Raw genomic sequence first — 8340 nt, 5'->3', positions numbered from 1 at the left:
ATTGTCAGGTAGTTATGTAGAAAACACAAAGAAATGTAATCTTTGGGGGCATATCATTTAACTTATATGGTATTAAGTTGATACATCACTTTTTTCTATTGATATTAATCAGCTTTACAAAAAGAAATTAACTGACCTAAAAAAGCATATCCCGTGATCAGGTTATTTTTAGTAAACACAGCCAAGATTCCTAATTTATAACATTTATAAGGAGGTGACGTGTGCGAGTGCTTGTGCGTGTGCGTGTGTGAGAGAGTAGACATATAAATTGAAGCACAAACATTTGCTATTCAAAATGATTTTAAATTGTTATATTTATAATAAGTATCTTCCATTAGTGTGTGATCTTCATCTGAATATGGCTTGTAGGTTTCAAATATTGTACATTCAAAACATTAATAAAGCCCATTTTATTGAGAAAATTTAAAAGAAGCAATGTAATAAATGTAATAAAGCATCTTTGTGTCATCCATTATGCATCTGCTTTAGGAACGTAATCATCTTTATGCACTTGATACTTGGGAAGCAATTTGTCTATCAATAACATTATATTTTAATATAAATTCCATTTACATAAATTGTGTTCAGTGTTAGTTGCTACTGGATTAAAAGTGTGATTTGAATAGGAATTAAATATTTCAGTTACATAAATTGTGAAGATAACATTTCCCTAGCATGATCATTTCTGCCCATTACATTACCCATCCTTTTTAAAGTTTGTATTCTTATTAAAAATCTTTCTATAAACAACTTCATTCATTGATACTTTTGACCATCCTTAAGACTGTTAGAACAGTGATAGCAATGTTATTTAAATGATCAAAAAATGAGTTAGATTTATCTAGTATGTTGACTGTCAACTTGAAGATGTATAGTCATGTTGGGGAGTCTAGACTTTGCTGAATTAACTAACTGGACTGTAATTGGTCACATCAATACCATGAGAGATAATTGAGCCATATACATAGTGTGATGGAAAGACATCAAGACATACAAGGAGCCATGTTTGTAAGTTTTGCTTTAAAAAAAAAAATAGACCAAAACACGTTAAATCTTTCAGAAAGTTTTCCCTAATAAATTAATTCCTCACTACCCCTTTTACCGTACATTTATACTCTGTTTTATGTATCACTTAAAACTGCAAGCCTTTTACATATTTTTATCCCCTTATGCTTTCTCTTCCACTGATTTCTAAATCCCATGCGCATGAATTGTCTCTATTATGCATATTTTTCCCATAGACAAAGTCGAGGTCCTACATTGCACAGTGGGATCTGTTTATGATAGGAGGGCATGAGTGGATTGGTGAGTGAGTGGAAACTGGTCTACCTTCTCAGATTCCCATAAATGTCTTTCTCTTTCTTGGTTTTCATCTTACCTATGCCAGACTTTTGAAATTAGGTGAATCATTATGCTTCAGAGTATGAGATTCGAGTTTCTGTGTGGCTGCCTAAGGGGCCTGGAGGCCATTAGCTCTCCAAAGGGGGAACCAGGAAATAGAAGACAAAAGAGGGAACCAGGAAATGGAAGACAAGCAGATAAATTCCCCTCTCTTCCCTAAGATATGATTCCTCCTTGCAACACTTCTGGAGAATTTCCTATTGCTCTATTTTTGAAAATTCCTTGGCAGAATTTGTACTAGAAGTATTTTTAAAATGCAGATCTTCAAGATGGGTTTTAGGATTTAGATTGCTCATCTGAGAATAACAGTGACCATATTGCTAGCCATTAAGTAAGGTGGTAGTAACCCCTTGCATGCAGTGCCTGGATTGACTTGCAAGGAGGTACGAGCTTACGACAATGCCCTGGGAGACTAAGGAAATCATGATGATGGAGCAGAATGGCTTCTGACAGTTTACAGAGAGATGTGATAATCTCAGGGCAGTTAACTGCTAATTTAAGATATGTTCTGAAAGCCAGAGGACCTCAGATGCAGCTCTGAGGGGTATCCTTCTGTAGTCTCAAAGAACAATGTACTGAAAATCAGGCTTAGGTTCTGATCATAAGATAGCAAAGCTACAAACAAAACTAAGTGTACAACCCCAGTAGATTTCCTATGTCAAAATCAGGGCCCTCACGGGAAAAAAATTATTCCCTCAGACTTGCCTGGGAATATATGGGTGGATATATATGTGTGTGGATAAACGTAAGATGTTTTTAATCTTCAGAGGTCCCTGAGTCCCTCCTTGCCAAAGAGATTAGCTTTCTGTTGCCTGGACACCAGGCAAAGGCCTTACCGAAAGCAGGTGCCTTCCAGGATAAAATTTTTTCTGCCCCCACTGCCCCTCATTGCCTTTAAGTCATTGCTAGTATCAGTTCTCAACGTGTTCTGAATGGTGAAATAGAAGCCCTGTCCCTGGGGAAAAAAGCCAACACAGCAAGGCAGATTCAGGACATCGCTAATATATGTCGACCAGAACCAAGGGTACATGGATAGGAGTAATTTTGAAGGGTCTCAGACTGATTGTGCACACATGTGTGCATGTGTGTGCGAGCAATACAAGACTGAATATGACAATTCATTGACATGAATGCATTCTCCCATAAGTCAAGAGTTAACATTTTAGGAAAAACACTTGGAGCTGATCCTAATAAATTTCTTTGATGGCACCATGAAGCCTAGATCAAAGTCTCCAGATAAGTGAAGTGAAAATACCTTTACATAGTGAGGAAGAAACTGGAAAGCTCAGGAAGGCGAGTGTGTTAAAATGATTTATGATGTACAGTCTGTCTCCACAATCTGATGTAATTGACCTGCCTCACTCTGAGAAACTTTGATATAGATAAAATTCTTTCTTTGAATGCTTCAAGAAAAAGAACATAAGAAAAAGAGGGTCAACTGATTTTTTTTCAAAAAGCAAAGAGTAATGGTATGTATAGTAGATATATTAAATTCTCAATGATTTCTCTATCTTTTTAAAAATATATTTTGCACTTGCAAGGTTGATAATTCTGAATTCTACAGGGACATCATCTGGAGGTGGACTATGAAAAACAGAAGATTAAGATTATCAGGATTGACTTATAAATTGGCAATTACTGGCATATGTACTGAAGATTGAAAACAAGTTATGAAATTAGAATATGTAGTTTTCTTGAAATGAGTTCATGAATAAGAGTCACTATAGTTGAATTCCAATATTGATTCAGTCATTAAAAAGTTAAGTTATTTGAGGCAGTTTCCTTCACTCAATTTCTTTGTAAAATGAATTGAGATTCAACTATTTCAGAACTTTTTTCATAGAAGTTATATAACATTACACTTATGAACTATGACTCACATTGAAGTTATTTGTGTGGGTTGAAAATGTCACTGACAGTCACTAGTGAATCGGGTTTTAAGGAGCACATCATAGAACCTAATGGCTTCTAGGATCCCCGAGGAAGGCTAAGATCATGTGGTTCTCTAAGCAAATCTACAAAATTAACTTTTAAAATGTATTTTGAAATATTAGATCTGTGGATTGAGTCACTGAGTGCTTTTATCAACAAATCTGAGTTATTCCTCAAGGATAATTTATCTTTTATGCTATCATTAATCTACTAAAGACAGATGCTATCAAAATCTACTACTTACACTAAAATGGAAAAGACCACATATGTTACTAAACAATCTTTCAATAAAATAATTGGCATCGAATTTTAATAATTATCCCATAAATTATGCATTATACTGGGGTACCTGTACTCTAATAGCTTCAGATAGCCCAGTGTGTATATGCCTACTTTATATATCACTACAGATCAGAATAGATAAGACTATTGCTGTCATCAGCTAAAATGAATAGGAATTCCTAAGAATAGGAATAATTATTATGAATAGGAATTCCTAAGAATAGGAATAATTATTATGCATCTCTGCAGGAAATGGTCATTCAGTTCTTGAATCTTGCATCTATATTTATAAATACAATCATAGTAATTAAATTTACACCAGCGTTGACAGACTTTGTCAAGAAAAATATTTTCTAGAGTGACTTTCATTAGTGTAATTTATTTCATTGATATTCAGTGTGATTGAATTGCATGAAATTTTTTTTTTTGCTTTTTAATTTTGCTGAAAGTATTTTTATTAAGACATTTTCCATGTAGACAAGAAATTGGATTCATAATGGAGAATTTTTATCAACATTAATTTTACCGATTACCATTACTGGCATTGTAAGTTTCTTTATGGGGGCTATGTAACCCAATTCACATTATCCAGAGCCAGATTTTGCAGTTATATCATTTTTACTAATTTCTAACTTTGTATGGGCCACTATACTCTTTACCTCTATGTACCAGCTAGCCAACTATCCACTCCTCCACCTTTCTTTCATCATCAAATCTGATTATCAAAGACAAGGACAAGTTACCAGTGAGACCTTGTTATATTAGCAGGACTTTTAACATATCAGCAATTACTTTCTTTTTTTCTTGATTTATATAATCAAAAAAGAGATCAATACCACTGATTACTTTTATACCCTACTAATCGTGCTGTCTTTCTGTGGACGTAACACTGAAGCATTTATGTGAGCCAACAATGCTGCTTGACGTATCTCTTGGAGGCCAGGCAACTCTAATAAGGTCAGCTTTTGGGGTTCAGAAAGAATAGGATGGAATTAGGAAAAGTTCTTTTTCTAAAACCACTGACTCTTTTTCAACATTTGATCTATTTGTAATCTGGCTATAATTGTACTGAGGATCAATCAATAATTTATACCATTATTTCTTGAAAAATGTTATGGTTATAAATGGCCAGGATAAAATTAACTTATTTTTTAAACAATTTGTAAACTCTCCTCAAACAAAATTTTGTGATTAGTAGGTAGTATTGAAATTAGAAGTATTAAAGAGGTCTTGGTGGCTAACCAAACTGGGTTTTGTCACAGAATGTTATAGTACCTTTGTGGATGTCAGGATCTTTGTTCATTCATCCATTTATTAAAAAATTGTTTATTGAGACACTGTACTAGGTATTTATTATGGATATAGTAATCTACAAGACAGATATATCCATTGCCTTTCTGGTCTAACAATTTAAGGAAGATGAGCAACAGGGTGATAAGTCCTAGGACTCAGGAAGTCCAGGAATATCTAGCCCAAGCTTGGGAAGTTGCCCCATGGGGGAATGTGATCCCAATTTAAGACAGAAAGGGAATGTAGACTGGTCTAGATCTTGACTTAGAGCCTTCTTATCTCAGACAATTCTAATAGCTCTGTGGGTTCATAATTTTCTTGGATATGACCAACAATTACTGATATGTGAACTGCAAACACTGATATGTGACATAAAATCCCAAATTAATGATTTATCATGGGGATCTAAATTTCTAATAAGATCATTGGCTATTCATTTTCAGGGCATCTTTTCTCTGCGGCTGAGCTCCGTGCCAAAACCAGTTTTTAGACCGACATTTGAGTCATTTTTGCTGGAAAGCTCAGCCAAGTCATGATGAACTCTGAAATACCATTCCGGTCTCAGATTAGAGAGTGTATGCCTGAACCTCTTTCGCTTTTTCCCTCCAGTTAGTTCAGAATCTGTTTTGTCATTCTTTAATTTAAAAGCAGTCTACCACTCTTTCTCTGTTTACGTAACCTTCTTATGTGTTAAAACGCACTGAGATGTCCTCCAACCATCCTCAGTTTGAATGTTACACATCTCCTTAGTCATATCAGAGTTAATCTGAACACTAGAGAAAAGATTTTTAAAAACTGGGCTCAAATCTTTGTTCTGCCACACATTCACTGTGTGACATCAAAAATTATAACATAATTTAAATAGGGAATAATTACAACCATCCAAGGTTATGGCAACAGGGTTAATTTTAGAAAGTAAATGACAAATTTTAAGATCAACATCTAGCATAGGGTGGCTAATGCAGCATATGGTACCAGTAACTACCGTTGTTTCTACCCCCCAGTTCTCTCCTGTTCCTTTTATCAGCATTACTAACTTTTTCACAATGTGCTACATTTCTGCACTTTAGGATCTTAATGGGAAAGCTAGTTTCCAACTTCCGTGGGAATCTTACATCGAAGGTACATATTGATTATGGATAGTTAATAAACAACTACATATAAGTAAAAATAAAGATTTTAGAAGAGAATGATAAAAGTATAAAATGTGATAGACAACAGGAAATTTTAGAAGTAGGATTACGAGGAAATATAATTTTCAGGAAACATAGGTTGTAGGTGGTAAGATAAAGAAAAAGGATTGAGAAGCATCATTTTATTCAGGAGATTGTTGCATTTAGTCAATTTTTTTTTTTTTAAATTCAAATATACCTTTCTGGGAGTAATTCTGTTTTAAGTACATTTAAAACTTATCCAAATTTGCCAATTTGGTAAACAAATTCTCAAAGAGACAGGGAAAGAGGGAGGGAGGAAAGAAAAAAAGAAAAATTCAATCTTGATTTATAGCTTTTGCCAGTTTCCACTGTGTAAACAGTCCCATCATGGTCCATTTCAAGTGACTAACTTGATGTCTCTGAAGAATTAAAAGGAAATCCACAGAATTCATTTTCTTGTGAGATGGTACAAGCTGGCTTCAGCAGACCTTTTGCTTTTAAACCTTGTTTAAAAGTGAATGCCGATAGTATTGTATTTTTAATGGTAACCACAAAATGAGCCTTAATCCACATGCTAGGACTCTGAGTGGACTCTCTATATATTGTGTTACTGTCTCTTTATGGGCTTCAAGGCTGCCTTTTAGGGACTGCTCATGTCTTCCTGAGTTCCATGGCTTCAATTACAGTTAACTGTGACCACAGAAACTATTAATCATTTGGCAAAGGCTGCTTTTGTGTGTGGGGAAATCAAGGGAATGGATTGACATATTAGGCAAGTAATAATGGCTTTTCCATTATAAAAATTTTATTAGAAATAGCAAAACATAGCCTATAACTATTAACTCATTATTTATATTAGCATTAAGCAAATCTTAAAAGAATGTAAGCATTGAGGTCCAATTCAGCTCCTGCTAAGCATCCATCTGATCAGCCTATAAATGTTTCAGTTAATGCTCCTGAATCTAACATTTTCCCCCTTAATCTCTTTAAAGAGATTTCTTTTTCCTCCTCTGATGGTGCTTTAGGTGTTAGAAAGCCAAGACCTTGACATTTATATGTATTTCTCTGAGGTAGCCAGTACAGGTCTCTTTTTCACTGTTGTAAATTTCCTCAGTGCCTATTCTAAACATGTCTTTGGGAGAACCTGTGGATCTGTGGGAACATGGGAGCCAGCTAGAGGGGAAAGAGGTGGTTCTGCAAGTGGATACGGAAACATCTATGTTCATAGCTCTGATAGGGCAAATAAAAATTGTCCCTTTCATCAAGGCAATGGTGAAAGGCAATGGCGAAAGGGGTGGGGGTGGACGTGGACCTGCCTAGCTTGATCAATGAGCCTGTATCCTACCATAAGGCACAGAAGGACAGGGATGAGAACAACAAGGTGTTTGACTCCACCAGTACATCAAGTTGACTTCCTAAAGGGGCTCTAATCGACCAGGTTCACCAGGAAACATTTTTTGAAGAAATTCTAGCACATTAGTGTGCCTTCACTCACAGAGATGCTAGTTAACTGCCCTTGGGAGGTGGTATTGACAGGCCAATAGGGAGTTATCAATTCTCCTAAAAGCCAAACAGTTTGGAGATAACCATGGGGCACTGGGTCCCCCAAAGAATTTGTGGCATGAGAGGCACTGAGAGGGAACAGTTTGGAGTAATTAAATGGAGTTGATGTTGAGGATGGCCACCCCCATAAGGCGAATAAAGAATTTACTTTATTCTCTGGTGGCACAAACAGTCCTCACCAGGGAACTTGTTGTTGGACATCTTGGGGGACAATCTTAGCATTACTGTCTACCTGTAAATGGCACTAGCTTTCATTCAATCTTAAACAAGGAAAATATCGACTTCTTTTTTTTCTTTCATCATGTTCTTTCTTAAGCTTAGGCAAAAACTACTAAAACTTAGAAACTCTGAGAGTTTTGGTGCCTAAAAACTTATTGCAGAATCAGAGTCAATCAGAGCGGAGGACTAAGGTGCTGGGACCCTGGGTTGCAGGACTTAGTGCTTAAATATGCTAATGAGTTTTCAGCCTTCTCTAGGGGTCAAGTTTAGACATTAAAGCTCCCTTTAACAAAGAATGCTTATATATAACACATTTGGAAAGAGTAATTATCACTTCTATCACATGTTTATTTCCAGGTGCTTGGTTTAGAAATCAACATGCATCTTTAACTATTCAGGCCTCATAATCACAGTGAGACCAATCTTTTTTATTATGTCCAAATAAAGATGGGAAAACTCAGTTTTAGGCACAATATGTGTTGCATCCAAGGATTTACAA

Source organism: Pteropus vampyrus, unplaced genomic scaffold (genome assembly GCF_000151845.1).
Source record: "Pteropus vampyrus isolate Shadow unplaced genomic scaffold, Pvam_2.0 Scaffold29, whole genome shotgun sequence".
NCBI lineage: Eukaryota > Metazoa > Chordata > Mammalia > Chiroptera > Pteropodidae > Pteropus > Pteropus vampyrus.
This window is presented reverse-complemented; position numbering follows the sequence as displayed.